Raw genomic sequence first — 22,474 nt, 5'->3', positions numbered from 1 at the left:
TCTAGAGTCCAAGGACCAATCCCGCCTCGCGGAAACACCTGGCAAATGTACGGTTGAAGATGCGGCTCGAGGATCGGGCTCATCAACCATGTAAGGACCCACAGAACCCATGACCAGTAACATAGAGTTTCTTAGGTGGACAATCATACTCATTAGCGAGTGATCGCCGAAGATTACAGGCGTTCCACACCCACTCTATCCATTATGATGGAATTAATATCCTCATGACAAACCGTAGTTAAAAAAAAATCTTTTTTCATTTTATGTGCATTTTAAACATATTTATAAGCATGACTATAAAACATTAACCCACTGAAATTTTTGATGTCTCGTATCTCTGCTCAATGATTCTGGACTGAAAACGAGTGCAAATAAACAAGCATATAAACTTTATTAACATCGGGGCAAGCAGACCAAATTAGCGCTGTCCCAATAATTTTCATTCTGCCAGTTCAGCACAGTTCTTCCATGAAAACGCTTTTTAAAAACCGGGCCAGAAGTTTAAACTTGCCGTTCTTTCAGCACTTATATCTGTGCCTCGGGATTTCCGCATCATCCCATAGGAGGTCAGCAGCTTGTTCTAGTTTACACATGCATGGTTCATGGAGGCAGCTGCACAATGTAAAAGTGCAGCTGCCTTCTATTTTTGTGAATAGGATGTCCAAAACATTACCTATAGCTTTCACTTCTTTGGGGAAGGTTTGAAGCGACTGAGTTACTTGGAGAGCTAGGATAGTCTTTTTGATAGATCCAGGGACACCTTTGGGAAAGGTCAGGTGCCTTTTGGGATTGTTGAAAGTAGACATGAATGAGCTCAAAAAGTGCATAAACGCATTGGAACTGTCAAGCTGATTGGAACTGTCAAGCTGTCAAGGTATTACAATCTCCTGGCATTTAAACATTTTTTTTAAATTTGCAGTTTCAAAAATAAATCTGTGTTTCTATTCCCTCTGTCTGTTGACATAAACCTGAGAGTTATCATTAGAAGATTTGTGTTGGATGGCTGCTTTCACAACCTATCATTATCACAGTGGAATGCCTGTCAGTTCACAGTTTGGGTGACTGCTCCAAGTGGTTATAAAGTATTTTACGTGGAACGATGAATAAAAATGCTTGCTTTTATATGGTATTAAGATCCTGAATGAAATTTTGTTTTTATAAGGAATTATGTAGTTTAAGGGATGTAAATGTGGTAAATGGATTGTAATGAATGAAAGTTTTTTTAAAAATAGGTCTGCAATGGACACTTCAAACATTATTTTATTTCATCTGAGAGTGGGTCCTGAGGTCTGCCAAAAGTGTTGGTGAGTAATTTGGCATGGAACAGGTAAGGAAAAAGAATGGGTGTGGAGACATGGGTTGGCATGAGTTGGTACTAGATTGGCAGAAGGGCTATAAAGGATCATTGGGGTGGATAGAGGAGCACAGGTCAAGATGGAGGGTATTGGGGACCAATGGAAGTGGGTAGAGAGGCCTAGGCTGGCAAGGAGTGTCAAAGGGCCCATGACAGTTGGGTGGTAGTAAAGGGTGGTGTGAGTTGGCATGGAGAGAATATGGAGTGTGTGGGGGGGTGAGCATGTATGAAAGGTGAGGACTAAAGGGCTGTTTTCTGTTTCTAATTACAACTGGGAGGAAGTCCTAGATCACCGAGGCTACCAGAGCCTGCCTCCAACTCAGGAGCTAAGGTTCAGGCCACAGCCTTCTTGTAGATGGTAAACACCGCAGCCATGATGAACTGGTGATGAAATGTTGTGGTTGGAGTGTTGCTAATCAAGTGGGTTGCTTTGTCTTGGAGGGTGCTGGAACTTCTCGAATACTGTAGGAGCTGCAATCATCTGGGCAAGTGTAGAGTATTACATCACACTCCTGACTTGTGCCTTGTAGATGATAGGCCAGTCTTTGGGAAGTCAGGAGGTGTGTTAGTCACCGCAGAACTCCCAGCATCTGACCTGCTCTTATAGACACGCTGCACCGATAATATTCAGCCTTTGAAGTGTGGTTACTGTTAATGTAAGAAACACAGCAGCCAATTTGCACTGTTTTGATTTAAATATTATTTTGCTGGTTCATCTCCATTATTCCACTGTGAGCTTGACCTTTAATTACGCATAACACGTTCTGGAATAAACTGAATGAATACTTTTCCCTTTTTTAAAGAAAATCAATTCTCTGTCCACTAATGACCCATATTGAAATCAGATATATTTTATTTTCATTTAGGAAAAGTGAGAACATACTTAAAATTTAACATGGAGAAGAAGTAATTGTGCTTTATCCAGAGAGAAGAGGCAATGCGCCAACTTGTATTAACCGGCATCATTTGTTTTTAATTAATGAATTTGGCTGTTTTTTAATTTGAAGCTTGGTGGCGGTAACTGACACATTAACATTGTGGTCTTAAAGGGGAAAACTAGTTTTGTGAGTTGAAAGAGGATGTCAGGAAAATTGTGCAGCTGTTCTCTAGTCTAACATTTTCTGCTGCAAGATTCATAAACTGAGATTCATGGACTGAGACAGCAAGGCAGCATTAAATGGCAGCAGATTGATTTTAATGCATGCAGAATAAGAGAGAAAAGACAGACGGAGAACAACAGAGGGGGAAAGAGAAGAGAGGAAGAGAAGGGATGAATTTTTAAAATTCCGTTTCCCATTTGTACAGCTGTTTACCATGTCAGAAACATTCACTCTATTCACTATAAGGATATAAACAACTCACTTTTTGGGCAGTCGTCTTTCAGCGAGACGCTGCTGAATATAATGAATTCATGAATTCATTACGGCAGCACGGTAGCATGGTGGTTAGCATCAATGCTTCACAGCTCCAGGGTCCCAGGTTCGGTTCCCGGCTGGGTCACTGTCTGTGCGGAGTCTGCACGTCCTCCCCGTGTGTGCGTGGGTTTCCTCCGGGTGCTCCGGTTTCCTCCCACAGTCCAAAGATGTGCGGGTTAGGTGGATTGGCCAGGCTAAATTGCCCTTAGTGTCCTAAAAAATAAAGTTAATGGCGGTTGTTGGGTTACTGGTATAGGGTGGATACGTGGGCTTGAGTAGGGTGATCATTGCTCGGCACAACATCGAAGGCCGAAGGGCCTGTTCTGTGCTGTACTGTTCTAATTCTAATTCTAAATGAAAAAGAAACAAGCGTGTTTCGCTAAAATTCTTGGAGCAGTTAGCAAGCAAAATTAATTCTCAACTAGAGTTGTGTCTCCAATATTCCATAGTTTTTGAAAGTGTAATTGGGGATTTGATGGTTGAAAAATTAATTTCTTAGAGGGAGCTAGGAGCAGGACAGTCTCTCCAAGAAATATTGGTGATGGTGATTGAATTGCAGCAGGTCACTGGGTGAGCCCAGTAACAGTATTTTTGAAAAGGAGCACATTTTGGAATAGACAGCTTGGGGTAGATCTTGACTTTGTATGATCATGTAAAGCAAATTATAGTGAATTGGCAGCCTGCTTTACATCTCAATGGAAATAAAGTTCAGGAGGGAAGTGAAACAGGTAGCCAAGTCACGCTGACTATCGCACAAAGACGAGATCTACACCTTTGAATTGATACCTCCAAAACAAGATTAATGAAGACATTAACTATGATTTGCGACAGTCGACAACCTTGCTTCTCTCCTCCTTTGAGAGAGACAGCGAGAGGTTCAATGCGTAGGCCATCTAATCTTGCACTGTTCCCGGATGCTGAAGTATGCAGCCAGCATAAAATCGAAAATATGTTCCTGTACTCACGTAGCTTCTGGAGAAAAGCTGTGTGAAGCAACAAGTGAAAAGTATGATGGACGTTGATGAAAATGTAAATGGGACTAGCCTGAGCCTTATGACATTCTGGGATCATGTAGAGAGCCAGACCTGTTCCACAGTTTGTTTATAATAGCAAAATACTGCATATTATTTACTGTTGTATGTGAAGGCATCCAGAGCATCTACTGCAACAACCCAAAGAACTACCGAAGGGGCCATAAGTATCAATTTAACTCCACACATGTACACAAGCACATTTTGGACTGTTCTCGGGTGAATGAGCAATTAGTGCCACAGAGAGTCAAAGTATTGAATTTCATCAGAAGTGACAATGTGGACACAATTTCAGCAACACTCAGGGGCAATGTAAAATGCTAATAGTTGACATGTATCAATAATATTCAGCTGTTGAAGTCTTGGAGAGTGACCACATCTTGGGCCGTTAATCTTCTTTGGCTGTCTTTCGGGATTGAGGACGACTTTCTTACCCTCTGATTCGATGGGTTCTGAGATGCCAGATAAGTCCAATACACAACCTGTAGGCCCTGCCTCTTGTGGGGCAGGTGGTGCTTGAAGGGTTGGATGGATGGGTTGTTTCGACGTTTGTACACACCTTCAATGCCACAACTTCACCTCTGCACCGCACCTTCCTGACAAAGTCTCTCGATGTGTTTGGTGTCTTCCAGAATGAATCTTCTCCATTTTGGTTGGTCACAAACCAGGGTCCCCCATCAGTCAGTGGGTATGTTTGACATCTTCAGGCGTTCCTTTGCACCCCTAAAACATTTCCACTGTCCTCCGAGGTGTCTCCTACCATGACCGGTTCCGGGTGGAGCAGTTGCTTGGGGAGTTACATGGCGGCAGGAAGTCTGCATTGTCCGGGAGACAAGCAAAAGCCACCAGGCCTAGGAGTAGGTTGAAGATGCCAGGGGGAATTTTAACAATACGTTAGATAAGCAGGAGTCACTTTTCTGAACCAAACCCACTATTCTGGCTATGGGGTGTAGGACAAGAAAATAGTCCAGAGGGATGCAAATTCTTTCCTGGATTCAGAGCCCAATCTCACATTTAGAACAAAATGTTTTGATCTGAATTGAAGAGACAGCCACTGACACCTATGTTAGCTTTTAAGAGAAACAGACACAATGGGCAGGATTCTCCATTCCCGACGCCGATACCGTAATAGGCGATCAGGCGGAGAATCTATTCCAATGCCCAAATTGGTGCAGCACCGATTTCATGCCGGGTTTTGAGTCTCAGCCCCCTCGAAATTGGCGTCATTGTGTTGCGCGCCACACACCGTTGGAACGGCGTTGGTGAATCATCGGAAGGCCCTCCCCCGATGCTTTGCCCCCGATGGGCCGATCGGGAACCCAGCGTGGCGGCCGCAGACTGTTTTAGCGCTGCCATAGTTGGCTGGAGTTGTGCCGCTGGCTGGGGAGGGGGGGGGGGGGGGATTCCGCGAGGACTGGGGGAACTGGTGGGGGGTGGCCAGGGGTTGTCCTCTGGGGCCGTATTTCGCAGGTCGGGTCTGCGCACAGCCGGCGCCATGTTGTTGTGGCGCGACCGCTACAGGTCGTTGCCGTGCAAATGCTCGGCCACGGACCCGGCCATTATCTGGCCGCTTTTGGAGCGGGAGCTGAGAGTTTTACCCAGCGCCACTGCTAGCCCCTCACCGGTCCTGGAATCGGTAAGGGTTTGACGCTTAACGCCACTGTTCCCACACCGGCTTCGGCACTCAGCTGCAGGATTGAAATATCCAGTCCAAGATACATCTCAAATAAGATGCAGAGAATTAAATTCCTGACCTTGATTTATTTGTTTTGCTTACATGACTTAACTTTCTCGCCATTGCTTTTCCCCTTGGTTCCAGGAAAAAAAAGTCAACACATTAACAAAACAAGTTGCCCCTGTGATCAAATATCCTGCCAGCATGCATTGTTTGGATTAACACATGGAGATAGCATTTGGGCAAAGATGTCAATTCTTTGGAATCGCTCTCCATCCCCTATGTGAAAATCAGGAATTGCACACAGCTCCACAATTCATGGTCATGAATGACTATTTTAAACATTTGACTCTGGTCATTATTATGAGTAGAATTGGGTTGGGAATTGAGTTACTGGATACAACAGAGACACAATAATGCCCACTTAATCCCGTTATCTGACTGCTTGAATCAGCCACAATCACCTCATCTGCTTTGGTCTAGATTACACCCTGCGGTTGATTTAGTCAGCCTGGATTATTCCCCTATCCACACGTAAGACAATAAGATATGGGAGCAGAAGTAAGCCATTCATCCCATCGGGTCTGCTCCATCATTCAATGAGATTGTTATATTGCGAGACAATCGACGATGGGCTGTTAAAACATAACGTAGGTTTACTGAACTAAGAAGAACTAGATACACAGGACAGCACAACTACTACACAGTAGTAGTTCACACGACTCCCGGGCTAACTATGACCAAACCCAATTCATTTTTTCCAATGAAGGGGAAAATCTGCACCTGAACACCTGATAGGCAAATGCTCGCGTACTCCGTCTGCTTAGGCTCAGGGCCTGTGAAATGGCCTATGAATTATTTCCCCTTAAAGGGGCCACGTTAACACAGAAATCATGACTGATCTGATATGATCACCCTCAAGTCCACTTGCCTGCCTTATCCCAATAACCCATGATTCCCTTACTGATTAAAAACCTGTCTATCTCAGCCGTGAACATACCTAATGACCCAACCTCTACAGCCCTCAGCAGTAAAGAATTCTATCGATTCACTACCCTCTGAGAGAAGAAATTCCTCCACATCTCTGCCTCAAATGGATGACCCTTTATTCTGAGATTATGCCCTCTGCTCCTAGACCCTCACACAAGGGGAAACATCCTCTCAGCATCTACCCTGTCAAGCCCCCTGAGAATCCTTTATGTCTGAATAAAGTCGCCTCTGAACTCCAACAGGTACATGCCCAATCTACTCAATCTCTGCTCATAAGAAAATCCTTCTATACCCGGGGTCAACCTAGTGAACCTTCCCTGGACTGTCTCCAATGCCAGTATATCTTAGATAAGGGACCAAACTGTTCACAGTATTCCAGGTGCAGTCTAACTGAAAATGAAATGAAAATGAAAATCGCTTATTGTCACGAGTAGGCTTCAATGAAGTTACTGTGAAAAGCCCCTCGTCGCCACATTCCGGCGCATGTTCGGGAAGGCTTTGAAAGCAGACCAAGGCTGGCCTGCCTTGGTCTGCTTTCAAAGCCAGCGATTTAGCCCAGTGTGCTAAACAGCCCCGCTAGTGCCTTGCAAAGTTTTAGCAAGACTTCCATATTTTCATACTCCATGAAATAACGGCCAACATTCCATTTGCCTTCCCTACTACCTGCTAAACGTGGACACTGATGCACCGCAGATCTTTCCAAAATTGCAGCAACAAAAAACCCTCAAGCGTGACACTGATCCTGTATTTGACATGTGTCTGTGTTTTGAGCAAGTCCTCGATTTTTCAGAAACCTTTTCTCAGGGCGCTCGCGAAGTTTACCAAACTACAATGGCCCATAAATCTTTGCAGATGTCTCTTCTGTTCATGGACACTATAGAGCAGAAGAGGTAAGTCACAAAGTTCTCTACGATCCCCATCCTTGACCAATACTTGGTATTGTCTGAGGAGCTCAGGGTAGGGGTGCTCCACCAGGCTTTCAAATCGTCTCTGAAAAATGAGAAATTCCTTATCATATACAAGATTAAGCTCAAAAACATACACTCCATACTTGCAACAGATATTGAATAATTCGCAGTTATTAAGCAATAAATGGGAAATCACCCTGATGGATGATTGACTCTAGGGGGAGCTAGAGAGAAACTTGGGTGTACTCAGTCTTGGGCAGGAGCTCAGAATGGGTGCTCACAACACGACAGCCGGTGGTGACTCTTGATTCAATTTTCTTCAGGCAAAGTGTAAAACAGGCCAGCAATTCACTGACGAAGACCAATTACACCACTTCTCTCACAGTGTCTCTTGCGCTCTCCGATGACAAGTGGAGTAATTGCAATAGCCGTGAGGAATCTGCTCTCGCTGTTCTTTGAGCTACTGCCCAGGAACACAAATAACTGAAAATCTGAGCCAATGGTTACGCGAATCCCAGAATAACGGAGAGGAATAAAAACTTAAATTCAATGCCCCTCACCTCTGGCATTACTAGAGTACTTAAAAATAGGAATGCAGGAGGATATGAACTTGCCATGAAGTTAATAAACTGCAGCGAGGTCCAATCAGATGGCATCAAGAATACACATTTTACAGGGAAAGGTTGAGAAATTTCTGCAGGGGGAAGTGTAAGACACCATATTTATTTCCTCAAGAATTTGTGGTATGTGTACTCTAGACTGTTGATTGTCAACACATTATTGATGCCTTTTCCCAAATTTTGAAGTATACAACAGTTTAATATTGGAGGCCAAAAATAATGATCTTTCTCACTCCCCCATCGGGGAGTTTTTAGGCAAGAGGGAGCATGAAATTGAAGGGAAGGGTTCCTTCTGAGTTCTCACCACCACCCCCATCACACAGCGATTTCACCCTGGCCCTGGGGCCAATTCGTGGCCATTTCAAGAACAGCTCCCAGGCAACCTCAAATTTTAGGCTGCAGTGAAGATTGAACCTCCGCGGGGGAAGCCGGAAATACAACAAAGTTACATCTTGGGTGGGAAGGCGTAAAGGGGCCTACATCAGAAGACTCCTTCTGAAGTCCCCCTCCCCTCCCCTCCCCCCCACTCCACATTTTAAGGTCCAATGGCCCCTTCACTTCCCAGTCATATATGTGGGTTATCGTAGTTGTGTGCCATGTCTCTTTAAGAAATGAGTCACATGGCATGCGTGACATGATCGGCTACTTTGCGGGCTTTTTGACCTAGTCTCAACCAGCCTTTGTACACTGAATACCTATTTAATACATTTCTGTTAATGTCGCTTTGAACCCACGGGTATCTGCAATCTTATGTACTGTTTTGTGCTGTTACAGATACAATGCAACACCCTTCCCAGGCCACTCCCCCAAGACCCCGATTGCCCCCTTTATGCTCCCTAGATTTTACTTCCCCTCCCCGCCCCAGAGCTTACCTGGGCATTCAGTTCCTAGACTTAGTCTCCGATGTTTTCTTGAACTTCCTCTTCTGTCCACTGCAGCGCTGTCACTGCAGGGACTGAAGATATGCTGGCCAATCAGCTTGACCGGCAGCTCTTTAAGGTGGGACATCCTCCCTAAATTGGAACAGACCTGCCGGCACATTTGAGCCAGCATCGCACCACTGTGTTTGCAGGGCCCCAGGGGCAGGTGGCCACATCCATGGGGCCTCTACAAATCATAGGAACCACTGTGACCCCAACCGCCCATAGACAACAGGTGTTCTGACTACCCTTAATAGAAAGGACCTAGACCCAGTGTTCTGGGCAGAGACTGGCTGCAAAAAATCCAATTGGGCGGGCAGCAAATCTTCAGGATGCAAACGGGTGGCCTGTATGAGGTCATTGGGAAATATCCCGAGGTGTTTCAGGAGGGCCTTGGCAAGATCAAAGGACCAAGGGCAAAAATCTAAGTGGATCCAGAGACCATACCTGAATATTTTAGGGCATGACACATTATAATAAACCCCTGTTTGGCCTTTTTAAGAAGGACAAGGAGATCCCACCCATTGCCTCAGCTCGAATTCAGCGTTGGGCACTCTTGTTGGCGGCATATGAGTACTCCATCGAGGACCACCCGGGAATGAAACATAGCCAATGCTCACGCACTGAGTTGCCTACCATTAACCACAACCACCACCCCCCCCCACCCCCCCAACACACACACACCAGACCTCCAACAAGAATGGATAACGTCATCGTGACTTTAAATTTTATGCCAATCCTGCCTGTCTCCACCAGGCAGATCCAGACATGAAGCCAGAAAGGCAAAACGCTGGCGAAACTATGCATCGTGATCCTAAGACGCAGAACTCAAGGACACTGTATAAAGGACCTGAAGCACTTCCTACCTAAACACCTTTCTAAATGCAAGGAAGGCGGCTTTATCCTGTCGCAGCCTGAGGGGTTGTCCCTCGCCCTTGCCAGCACCCCAACTTGAAGGAGCTCCACAGCGGTCACCTTCGAGTCTCCAAGATGAAGATGTTCATAAGGAGCTACGTTTGGTGGCCCAGGTTCAATTCTTTTTAAAAAATAAATTTAGAGTACCCAATTTTATTAAGGGGTAATTTAGCATAGCCAATCCACGTACCCTGTACATCTTTGGGTTGTGGGGGCGAAACCCACGCAACCACAGAGAGAATGTGCAAACTCCACACGGACAGTGACCTGGGGCAGGATTGAACCTGGGACCTCGGCCCCGTGAGGCAGAGTGCTAACCACTGTTCCACCATGCTGCCCTTGGCACAGGTTCAATTCTGACATTGACAGTGCCCGTCATGTCAGGAGAATCAGAAGCACCTGTCGTTGGCATTGCTAAACCCGTGGGAATGGCCAGGCAGGCCTTATGTACAGGTACATGCCGACTTCACAGGTCTGTTTATGGAGCCAATATTTAAAATCTTGGTCGAAGCCCATTCTAAATGGAGGCACATGCACAGATGTCCTCCACGACCTCCAGCACTACTTTAGAAAATCTCCAGCATCATTTTACACTCATGGGGTACTGGAGGTCCCTGTGACTGCTAATGGGACCCCTTCACCAGTAAAGAATTCCAGGCATTTGCAAAGTCCGATGGGATGAAGCACAGTCAGTCGGTGCCCTACCGTCCATCTTCTAATGGCTTGGCTGAGCGGCGGTACAAACGTTTAAAATTAGTATGAAGAAACAGACCACCGGTTCGCTCGAAACCAAACAGGCTCAGTCACTCTTCAACTGCAGGATTCTGCCATATGTGACCCTGAAAACACACGTGGAACATCTTTGGAGCAGGGATCCCTCGACTGCGGTAACTACTCCGGGCGTTGCGACACCCTCAACATCCTATGAGCATACCACCAAGCAGGGGACTGAACCCATGGTAGACCCAAGAGTCATCCACCAAAAGCACTAAGACACAGGCTCGGACATGGAAGCTGAGGTGATGGACATGCAGCCAAAAGATGATGTTGGGGTAGAACCCCCATCAGTAGCCCTTCAACGCTCAGCAAGGAAGCGATGTTCCCCCGTCCACTTTACACCCCTGATTCAACTCCATTAATGTTGGACTCAAAGTGGTACGTGAAGTGGCGAAAGAGGCCTCATAGTTATAGGAACAAGGGAATGATCTGGACTTCAGTGGGGGGTGGTGTGATATCCCTCACCAGGACCATGAGGGATAACTCAGTGATATTCCATGGGGCTCGTGGAGTACGGGTTCCCATCATAACGGCCCATCTACCAAACCCTTTAAATACTGTCCCAGACCCAGATCGGGGGTCCCTGTTGGGACACTCGTGTTGTATACCGCAGGTGTGGTTTTACTTTTGAGTTAAAATAAATTTAGCTTAACCTTTATCTACTTGTCTCCTGGATCACTACACTACAGTTCAAGAATGACTCTTTAGTTTTGTACCATTCAAGGAGGCGATGGCAAGTGTGGTAGTGTGACTAGGGGTATTACGGTACCTGGGAGTGTGAGCTGCCATTGGTGCAGAGGGCCCGCTGCCATTGGCCCAAGTATCGTGCTCTCCATATTCCTATTGGCTAAGAGAAACGTAGCTCCGCCTATGAGGTGGGGTATAAGAACCCGTGTCAGCTGTTAGTGGTCAGCCTATTCTAAGTCACCATTGGTCTGACATCATATTGATGATTGACCAGTGACTTTGTTGCAATGATCTCTTAAGAAGTGAGAGAACAGAATATATACACCTCTCAAACTATAAGATCCCTAGTAATCTGTTCATCTCGAGTCAGGCATCATCATAATTCACAACAGCACCTCTATCGTCACCTTCATCTGTTTCCATAAAGAACAACAATGGTACAGCAAAGTTTTAGAAAATTGTAGCCGTATGTTACATTATCTGGGAATGTAAGAATTGTGCATAGCTGCTCCTTCACAAAGACAACAGTGAAGATGAAAGAACATATATCACCAAAACATTCAATTTTTCCCATGAAGAGTGGAGTCAAAAGAATGGAAGTTAGTCTGAAGGAAGATAAAGTATTACAGTCTGATAAAATACATTCTAGTACTCTAAGCAGTACAGAGGAAGAAATTGTTGTCTTGCCAGAAATTGTTTTTCAGAATTCTGTGAAGAGTGAATGTGCACTTGAGGATTGAAGAGTGCTATTGATTTGTAAAATAGGAGCAGACATAGATATGGATCATTACAAACCTGCTTAACATCTGTGGTGGGGAAAATCGTAGTGTTTTTAATTAAGGATGAAATTACCTTTTATCTGGATAAAGAGAAAATAGAAGTATCCAGTAGCGACGTCAAAAGGGATGCTTATACTTCGCAAATTTCATATAATTCCTTGGGATAGTAACAGACATGGTAGAATAGGCAAATTCAATAGATTAGGCAGCACAGTGATTAGCACTGCTGCCTCACAGTGCCAGGTTTGATTCCGGCCTTGGGTGACTGTGTGGAGTTTGAACATTCTCCCCGTGTCTGCGTGGGTTTCCTCCGGGTGCTCCCAGCCCAAAGATGTGCAGGTTAGGTGCATTGGCCATGCTAAATTGCCCCTTAGTGTCCAAAGGTTATGTGGGATTATGGGGATAGAGCGGTGAAGTGGCCTAGATAGAGTGCTCTTTTGGAGGGTCAGTGTAGAATCAATGGACTGAATGGTCTCCTTCTGCACTGTAGGGATTCTATGATTCTATGAACCTGGACTTTAAGAAAGCCTATGATAAGATAGTACACTCGAGAAGATTATGGAATTGAGAAGCAAATTAGGATAAAAATATAGAATAACATTAAAGTATTTTATAATACATCAATAAAATGAGAACTTCTAAAAGCAAAATGAGATTCATGAGGAGAGGTCTGTCAATTTGAAGATCATCATTATAAAGTCATATTTAATAAGTGCTTTGCATCAATCTTTACATTAGTGAAGAGATTGAGGACAAGATGAATAATATCTCGTTGAATAAGAAGAAAGTTTCAGATGTGAATTAAGCTGAATTTTTTTTTAAAGTATCAGTGCCCAATGAGATGTACCTGAAGAATTGGAGAGGGGATTGCAAAGACTCAAGAAGTCATAAGGCTGATTTTAATCTGGGTCTGTGAGTGTGAACTCTCCAATCTTCCAGAGCTTGCCCAGAATTTGATTCCCCTCTGTGAACGATGGAAATGATGTTGCCACTTGCAACAAGGATCAAAATTGTTGGCTGCCAGGTCGGGAATCCAAGGTTATATATTGTGGCCGTTGGTGGGGAGTAGAGTTTGATCAAGGAAGGTGAAGAAAGCAGGCAGACAAGACCCACAGATTCCTTGTGAAGTCAAGGAAAGTGCCCTTGATCCTCCTTGCCCGCATAATTGAAAGAAAAGCACAGTTGATTGGCCTGGATCGTTGCGCACGCGCACACACGTGCACAGGCAAACCTCTATCAAACTCTGTACCTCCAGGGCATGAAGAGTGGGGGAGGGAAGGTTCTGGCTGTTTCAGTTTTGAAATACAATCATTGCTACATGTCTGAGCTGGCTTGCCATAGACATATGACCTCGGCCTTGAGACACAGGGCTGGGGGAGCACCAGCTTGCATTAAATTCAAGGATCGCCTGCGTTCATTGGTCTGTTAGAGACTGTAGGGTCAAGGGTTAAAATTGTGTTTGCATTTCAATGATGTCACTGTGATGTAAAAATAGATCATCATTCTTCTAATTATAAAAAGAGTCAATGAGATTCCAAAATTTCCCCACAGTAGAATATCAAAGCCAAATGGTAATAGTGAGTCTTTATAAACCCTTACCAATTCTCAATTGGAAGTGCAGGGGCTGGGGACCACCAGCTTGCATTCAATTCAACAAAGACATTACACAAGAAAGATTGTCGTCTTTGAGCTCATAACATTGTGTCAGAGGTGGAACTGAGGTCCACTTTTTAAAACGTTGGAAACGGAGAAAAGCCTCAGTTAATAAAAATGGATCACAGAAATGTTCAGCGCTTTTAAAAGCTGCTGGAAAAGCCACTGATAAGGATAAGCAAATACGAGGTGAAAGCTGCAAGTAAACTACGGTGGGGAGGGGCAGTCAAAAAAGGCTGTAAATTTTCCTCTCCTTTCGCCTGTCGAAATGAAAGGTGATACGCAGCTGAACTGGCAGTTTTTCTACTTGCAATGGCAGAACTATGAGATTGCAACAGATTTAATTAAGAAGCTGGAACTGACAGGAATAATAACACTTTTACCTCTGCTGGGGAGAGACTGCTGCAATGTTCTTTCCATCCTAAATTTCTCTGAAGAACAGAAAAAAACTGATGACAGAGATTTTGAAAACCTTAACGGCATGCTTTGAACTCCAAGAAAAGGCACACCAGGTCCAACAAGGCAAAAGACGTTCTATACTGAAGGCATATCCGGTTTGGGGTACTGTACCAGGCAAAACTTTGCGTGACTTTGGAAGGTTGAGAGTACTATTTTGAAATCCCAGAGGAGGCCAATGACTTCATTAGAGACCGTGGGCGGGATTCTCCGACGCCCCGCCGGGTCGGAGAATCAGCGGGGGCCGGCGTCAATCCCGCCCCCGCCATGTCCCGAAGTCTCCGGCACTAGAGATTCGGCGGGGAAGGGAATCGCGCCGCGCCTGTCAGCGCCCACCCCCCCCCCCCCCCCCCCCCCCCGATGATTCTGCGGCCCACGATGGGCCAAAGTCACGCCGCTGTCATGCCGTTCCCGCCGGTGTGAATCAAACCATTTACCTTACCGGCGGGACCAGGCGGTGCGGGCGGGCTCCAGGGTCTGGGGGGGGGGTGTGCCCCCACGGTGGCCTGGCCTGCGATCGGGGCCCACCCATCGGCGGGCAGGCCTTTGACGTGGGGGCACTCTTTTCCTTCCGCCTTCGCCATAGTAATCATGATGGCGGAGACGGAAGTGACCCCCTCCCCTGCGCATGCGCGGGGATGACGTCAACAGCCGCAGGCTTGGCGCCAAAGGCCATTCCCGCCACCCAGCGGTGTGCCAACCACTCCGGCGCAGGCCTAGCCCCTCAATGTTAGGGCTTGGCCCCTAAAGGTGCAGAGACTTCCGCACCTTTGGGGCATCCCGCGCCGGAGTGGTTCACGCCACTCCATCACGTTGGGACCCCCCACCCCGCTGGGTAGGGGAGAAGCCCGCCCCATAAACTGGGGAAGAACTGAATGTTGATGGGAGACGGAGGAGCTGGAACAACAGAGATCGGAAGATGCGGGTATTGTGGGGGCCGGAGGGTGGGGTTTTGTTTCACAGCTACGGGGTAGCAATTTTCTCAGGTGGCATGTTGAGAGATTTTGATTCCTGGACTCTGTTTTAATATTCAGATCCTAATGCCCACCCAAGCCTGGCTGCAATCACTGCCTCGTCAGAGGGCGGGAACACAAATTTAGGCCAGGGGTTTGCAGCCACTAAGAACAGTCTGCAGCAGTCAGGTAAGTGACAAGAAAGGGGAGGGGAGATGTTTAAGATGGGAGGGAGAAGCCTAAGGTGAAAGTGAGGAGGCCAGAAGGTTGAAGGTGCACTCCTGCTGCTCTTGGTTCACAGGGAAAATAAACAATGAAACTTAGTTTACCAGGCCTCTGCTAAACCCTGCTGCTGCCCTCAGAGTTGTGCCTGGTTGGGGCTCTGTTGCACACTCGGACCTGTCAGCTTTCACTGTGATGACAGGCAGATCTTTTGCCTTGATCCTGAAATTTAGAATTCATAGAATTTACAGTGCAGAAGGAGGCCATTCGGCCCATCGAGTCTGCACCGGTTCTTTGAAAGAGCACCCTACCCAAGCCCACACCTCCACCCTATCCCCATAACCCAGTAACCCCACCCAACACTAAGGGCAATTTAGCATGGCCAATCCACCAAGCCTGCACGTCTTTGGACTGTGGGAGGAAACCGGAGGAAACCCACGCACACACAGGGAGAACGTGCACACTCCGCACAGACAGTGTCCCAAGCCGGGAATCGAACCTGCGACCCTGGAGCTGTGAAACAACTGTGCCAACCACTGTGCTACCGTGCTGCAGGAATTGCAGGTTATCAGATGATGCTGGGAAAGGAGCGAGTCAGTCCCATATTCCATTTTAACTCTTAAAAGCATTCCCTTTCTCCTAACAAGTAACATAAAGGCTCAGCTTGCAGCAGACTCATGTCCTGTCAGCTATATCTTACACACTTAAAGCCACTGCTGACAGTCCTTAATAGGCACCAGACAAAGAAACCAAGCCTATCTTGTCGTGAGGAAGACATTTTGTGCTTGAGTTTCCATCGAGACAAGCCTGGAGGAATATGGGGTGGGTGAAATTAAGAGGAGAAATATTCTCTCAAAAAATACTTCAATCATCCTTCTGCTAAATATTTCTTGCTTGAGATTTCGGAACATGATTTTTTTTTAAAAACAGACACACATACTGAGCCTGAAAACAAATTTGTACTAGCTCCTGAGGCAGTTAGATTCATAGGCTGATGATTTATTTCTGTGTTGAGGAGAGTGTATAAAATGAATAGTGAAACCAAATTAAATAAATTGATTAACCATCAATCACAATCCATCCACGTATTAAAGCCAGGGCCCCAATTTAAGAAGGGCTAAGAGGGACTGCAGCTTTTGAGAATCTGCGAGGTTCTGATTAGCACTAAATCAAATGTAATGAGAGCTCATTAAGTTTTACAGAGCTGAAGCTAATGGCAAGCTGAAGCAAACAATTAAGTTTCATCTCTGGAGTTAGGAAAAGGCAGACAAAAGTGGGCACCAGTCACATGAGCTCTTCCTTACTTACGGGCAAATAATTTAAAGAAGACCTTTCACAGCAAAAGTAAACCATGACAGTACGTTGTTACTAATTGCTTGGTTTTGGAAGTTCATTTGGGATGTTACTTCCTGTAGGTGCGGAGATAAATCAGAATTTGGCCTGCTGTAAGAAAATTCATTCCCATTGATGATTACAATATATAAGCACGATTATATTTTGGGGATCAATTTAAGAAACATTTCACCCTCTTGTCTGCTATTTACATTCTATGGCTTCTTGCATGAAAAATATTATCTTACTGGGTGGAAGTAGAATCGCTGCCTCTGGGCCTGAAGCTCCGGGTTCAAGTCCCACCCCGGGACTTGATGGCCAAGGAAGGTGCGTTCATAACACGGTCAAACAGGCTGAGTGTGTCAATCTGTAAATCCTTCCAAACACGCCAAAGGCTGGCGGTAAGGGCCGGAGAGATTCCTGGGGTTGAATTCTCCGCACCCCGACGCCAAGATCGCATTCGGAGAATCCAGTTTCATGCATGAAATTGGGACCGCCGCCGGTTCCGCGATTCTCCGCCCCCTGAAAAGCAGCGTACTCGGGGAGTACGCCGCGTATCCACCACCTGAGGCCATTGCCTGATGCCTGCCCCGCTATTCTCCGTCCCCGACCGGCTGAATTCCCGACTGCGTAATTCTAATGTGGTCCTACCGTTCGGAAAACTCGCGAGGCGGTTGCTGACTCAGTCCGTGGCCGCCACAGTTGGGGCGGGTCGATTGGAGGGCGGGGGGCGGGGGGGGGCCTCATTCAGGACTGGGGTTTTTTGTGCGGACTGTCCAGGTCCGGTGAGCAGCCGATCGGGGCACTAATTCCGCGGTCCAGGTTCGCGGTCTGAGTCTGCCATGGAGCACGGCACGGCCCCTGGAGGTCGCCACCATGCACATGCCTCTGACCCGGAAGTGCTAGGGGCCATATCGACAGCTGGAGCTGCGAGCTCCACGACAGCTGCCTGCTAGCCCCCTGCAAGGCTGTGAATCTGTGGTCCCTTTTAACGCCAGGTTTCCTGGTGTGAAAGACCACAGTTTTCATGACGGCGTGGGGGACATAGTCCTGAAAATGGACAATCCAGCCCATGGTCAGCTCAGCTTGATATAGAGTAGCATCCCCAAGCTATAAGCCCCTGGCGACAGGCTAATGACCCTGTTCCAGGAATTCCGTGAACTACTTATGGAAATGAACGAAAGTCCGCCTTGGTGCACCATTGGCTGTGGGAAGAGAAAGAGAATTGGAAATGGAAACTTCAGCTGTGTTGTTGCTGTCGCTGAATTAAGTGTATGTTCACAGTATGACATTAAAGAACTTTGATATGTTCTGTGGAAAGCATGAATGCAAGAGGAGAAATGTTCTTTCAAAGGTTGGGCGAGTGAAAACAGAGAACGTTGAAAATGTGCAGCAGCATAAGTGACAGATATTGTTCAGGATTGTGTAACCATGAAGCAAGATGTACTTGTAATTACTATCAGCTTGGATAGAAAACACCCGAACACAGTACCATGAGAGGATGAACTAATATTAATGTGAATGTTGACTGTTGTATTTCGATTAATAATTATCATAATTCCAATGCAAGTGTGTTAAAATGCTTACTAATGGAGCAAAGTTATTCTGGCTTCGCAGTATGAGAGTTTTCCCAAGCCCTTTCTGAGAGGTGGCTTAAGTTGAAATTTTCAGGATTTAGAAGGAAAATTGAAGGTTGAGTACAAGCAAATAATTCCCTGTGACAACATAAGTTTTCTAAAAAGGAAATTTAAGAACGGAGAGCGGACGAGTGGTCAGGGAAGGCTATAGAAATTATAGTCATTGGTGAAGGATATACACCCGAATGAAAATGAAACCTATCCATTCATTCTATGCAAATGCAAATGACACCGCTGCATATGTTCAACGTGTTCTGTACAAAATTAAGTCACTAATAAGTTCACTGAAGCAGGTAGCGTACTTCAATTCTTTTTAGTAAATGTTGATCTTGTTCTGGCACCGAGTTGTATTCCCAAGTGTTAAAAAGTCACCTTCAAGCCCAAAGTAGTTCTTAGAATTTTGTTCTCGGGTTGTAAGATTTGGACGATTGAAACACTTCATTTGTTTTTGTTTTTTCTCTCGCATAATCCCTCTGACAGAAAAATTATGGGAAACAAATTAAGAATGCACGGAGCTAAACATCATTAATTTGTATTTGGATTTGTGATAACCACAATACACCAAGCTTATTAAAAGCATGCATGAAATAGGAAAGAAAATTAAGATATTAACTTATTTGAATATTCATGCTGCTTAACATTGCAAAAGAAAATGCAATGTGGATTTTATTATTTTATTTTGCTATTTGCCCTTTCTTTCTAAGGCCTGCATCTCATATTTAAGTTTACTGCCGAAGAGGTGTAGCTGCTCATATTATTTAGAAGGGATAGTTTGGATTCCAAGGGGTCTGAGCATCACGAAAGCGGCATCACCCCCAATTCTGTCGATAATTTGGATTCTCCGGCCCGTCGCCGAACGCGATTTCGGCGTCGGCGACCGAAGAATCCAGCCCGTGGTTTCTCACACAAAAATAGACACTACTCCTGTTTTCTGTCTCCATGGGGAAAATCCAGCTGAAAAGACATAGTGAGTAGGGTAGGGGACTGGTCTGTGAAAAAACTAGCAGGCTTGCTGTATCAAATATGTTTTATAATTTCCCAAACTCCTCTGCACTTTTGTATACAGCAAAAATGCTTTTATTGTGTTCACGAATACACCGATTGGATTGAAATAAAAGATTTTGTGCTGGAAACCTAAAAGAAAGAGAAATTACTGGAAATATACAGCACACTTCGGATGTTACGTTATCCTCCCCTTTCTGTTCTTGTCCAGATCTTCAGTTTGCACGTAAGTTGATTGCTTGATTACTGCGGGTATGGCCAATTAAATTACTGCATGTCCAAAATATGCGAATCCACAGATTCTCTGCTGCCATTACCATTAATCAAGGCAAGATCCTTTCAGCCAAACTAACTGAAGTCATTTTTGCACAACCGCTTTTAATTTGTAAATCACAACAACATGGGAAACCAGAGAAGGATTCACAGTAGATGCAAAGTGAGAAAAAAAGCTCCTTGTCTGAGGTTTTCAGCTTTTCCTCAGCAGTATGATCTGTAAGCCACTCCGGAGTGTAAAGCTGAAATCAAAGGTTTCACACTGTTAATAGATTTTAACCATTCACTAATTCAGCTCTTATTCAACAATAGCCTGAAGATATTTTTGCCCTTGGTGAAATGGGAGGCAGAGGTCACGGTTTGAAATATTACCCTAGAAACCTACATTGACCACCCTGTGTTATTAATATACCGCCCTTTGTTCCTGCTGTCATTTTCTTTGTTTTCGATTTGCACATTTGGTTTAAACAATTACAAAACCTGAAAGCCTTATCTCAATATTGTGCTTGCCATATACACGAATGAATTTTATACATCGGGCTCCTTCCAGGTGACTAACATTTCCAAGTCCACTGTTTCATAAGGGAGGGGGTCACCATGGTCCTGTATTCCAAGGAAGATGAATACATTTCGGAAACAGGCAAAGCAAGCACACATCTCCACAAGTTTGTAGGCTTCCTGATGGTGTGGGTTCCATTCACCTTTGCATGTGCTGCAAGTCAACTTTGAGATATGCTCTACATCCAGATAATGTGCAGCCATATGCAGCATATCATGTAGACCAACAATGGGTAACCCACAATAGTTACGCTCTTTTTATACTGCTCTGCCAGATGCACTTGAGCCACCACAATAAACAAGGAGGTGGCACACTAGGCGACTCGGGAAATTGCATACATGGGCAGAATGCATTTAACAAAAAAACCAAACAAAACATGATTGAACAGACCATTGGAATGTTTAAATAATGATTCTCTTGCCTGGACCACTCTGCAGTACTCAACAGAGCGTAAGTTGGCTTTAACAAAGAGTCGTCTAGATTCAAAACATTAGCTCCCTTCTATCTCCTCAGATGCTGTCAGAACTGCTGAGATTGTCCAGTGTTTTCTGTTTCTGTTGAAGACTTGTGGTCTGCTGCATGCTGCACATTCTCATCATCGTCAAGGAACAGCACTTATGACCAGCTAGATGGTAACCAAGTGAGAAACAGGAGGAGGAGGGAGAGGAGGAAGAAGATGGGACACTCAGAAGGCAACTTGCTGGGATGTCAGGACTGTGATTTCAGTCTCATAAATTTATCATCCTTCTGTTATTGACCTATGCAACATCCACATGGCAAAGATAAAGCCACCACTACAGATCCAGCAGAGGGCAGCAGAGCAGAGCTACTGATCAGCTGTTCTGGGGAAATTTGCATACGTGCAGTGCGGTCAGCCTAAATTGAAGGTGGTTTGTGGAGAGGCTGTTGGCAAGTGACAGTTAAACCTGAAACACTTTGTGAGTGTTTCCCACCCTACCTCCTCCTCTAACCAACCCCCCCACCCCACGGTGGTTGGGAAGCGGGAGCAGGGGCCTGTCGTGAAGGTGAGTGAGTGCCTTTAAATTTGCTTACCTTTGAGCGGGAGCAGGGTTTGAGGTAATATCAGGTAAGCTCTTCCTTTCTTTTTCTTTTTCTTGTTTTTTTTTTTAAATCTAGAGGTGATGTCAGGGAAGGCAGTACAATGCTCCTCCTGCAGAATGTTTGAGGTGAGGGACGCCGTCAGTGTCCCTGCTGATTTCATCTGTGGGAAGTGCACCCAACTCCAGCTCCTCAAAAACCGTGTTAGGGACCTGGAGCTTGAGCTGGATGAACTTCGGATCATTCGGGAGGCAGAGGGGGTCATAGACAGGAGCTTCAGGGAAATAGTTACACCAAAGACTGGAGATAGATGGGTAACTGTAAGAGGGACTGGGAAGAAGCAGTCAGTGCAGGGACCCCCTGCGGTCGTTCCCCTGAGTAACAAGTATACCGTTTTGGATACTTGTGGGGGGGACGACTTACCAGGGGTAAGCCATGGGGTACGGGCCTCTGGCACGGAGTCTGTCCCTGTTGCTCAGAAGGGAAGGGGGGAAAGGAGTAGAACATTAGTAATTGGGGACTCAATAGTCAGGGGCACAGATAGGAGATTTTGTGGGAGCGAGAGAGACTCACGTTTGGTATGTTGCCTCCCAGGTGCAAGGGTACGTGATGTCTCGGATCGTGTTTTCCGGGTCCTTAAGGGGGAGGGGGAGCAGCCCCAAGTCGTAGTCCACATTGGCACTAACGACATAGGTAGGAAAGGGGACAAGGATGTCAGGCAGGCCTTTAGGGAGCTAGGATGGAAGCTCAGAGCGAGAACAAACAGAGTTGTTATCTCTGGGTTGTTGCCCGTGCCACGTGATAGTGAGATGAGGAATAGGGAGAGAGAGCAATTAAACACGTGGCTACAGGGATGGTGCAGGCGGGAGGGATTCACATTTCTGGATAACTGGGGCTCTTTCTGGGGAAGGTGGGACCTCTATAGACAGGATGGTCTACATCTGAACCTGAGGGGCACCAATATCCTGGGGGGGAGATTTGTTAGTGCTCTTTGGGGGGGTTTAAACTAATTCAGCAGGGGCATGGGAACCTGGATTGTAGTTTTAGGGTACGGGAGATTGAGAGTATAGAGGTCAGGAGCACAGATTTGACTTCGCAGGAGGGTGCCAGTGTTCAGGTAGGTGGTTTGAAGTGTGTCTACTTCAATGCCAGGAGTATACGAAATAAGGTAGGGGAACTGGCAGCATGGGTTGGTACCTGGGACTTCGATGTTGTGGCCATTTCAGAGACATGGATAGAGCAGGGACAGGAATGGTT

The sequence above is a fragment of the Scyliorhinus canicula genome, chromosome 15, assembly GCF_902713615.1.
Source record: "Scyliorhinus canicula chromosome 15, sScyCan1.1, whole genome shotgun sequence".
NCBI classification, from domain to species: Eukaryota; Metazoa; Chordata; class Chondrichthyes; order Carcharhiniformes; family Scyliorhinidae; genus Scyliorhinus; species Scyliorhinus canicula.
This window is presented reverse-complemented; position numbering follows the sequence as displayed.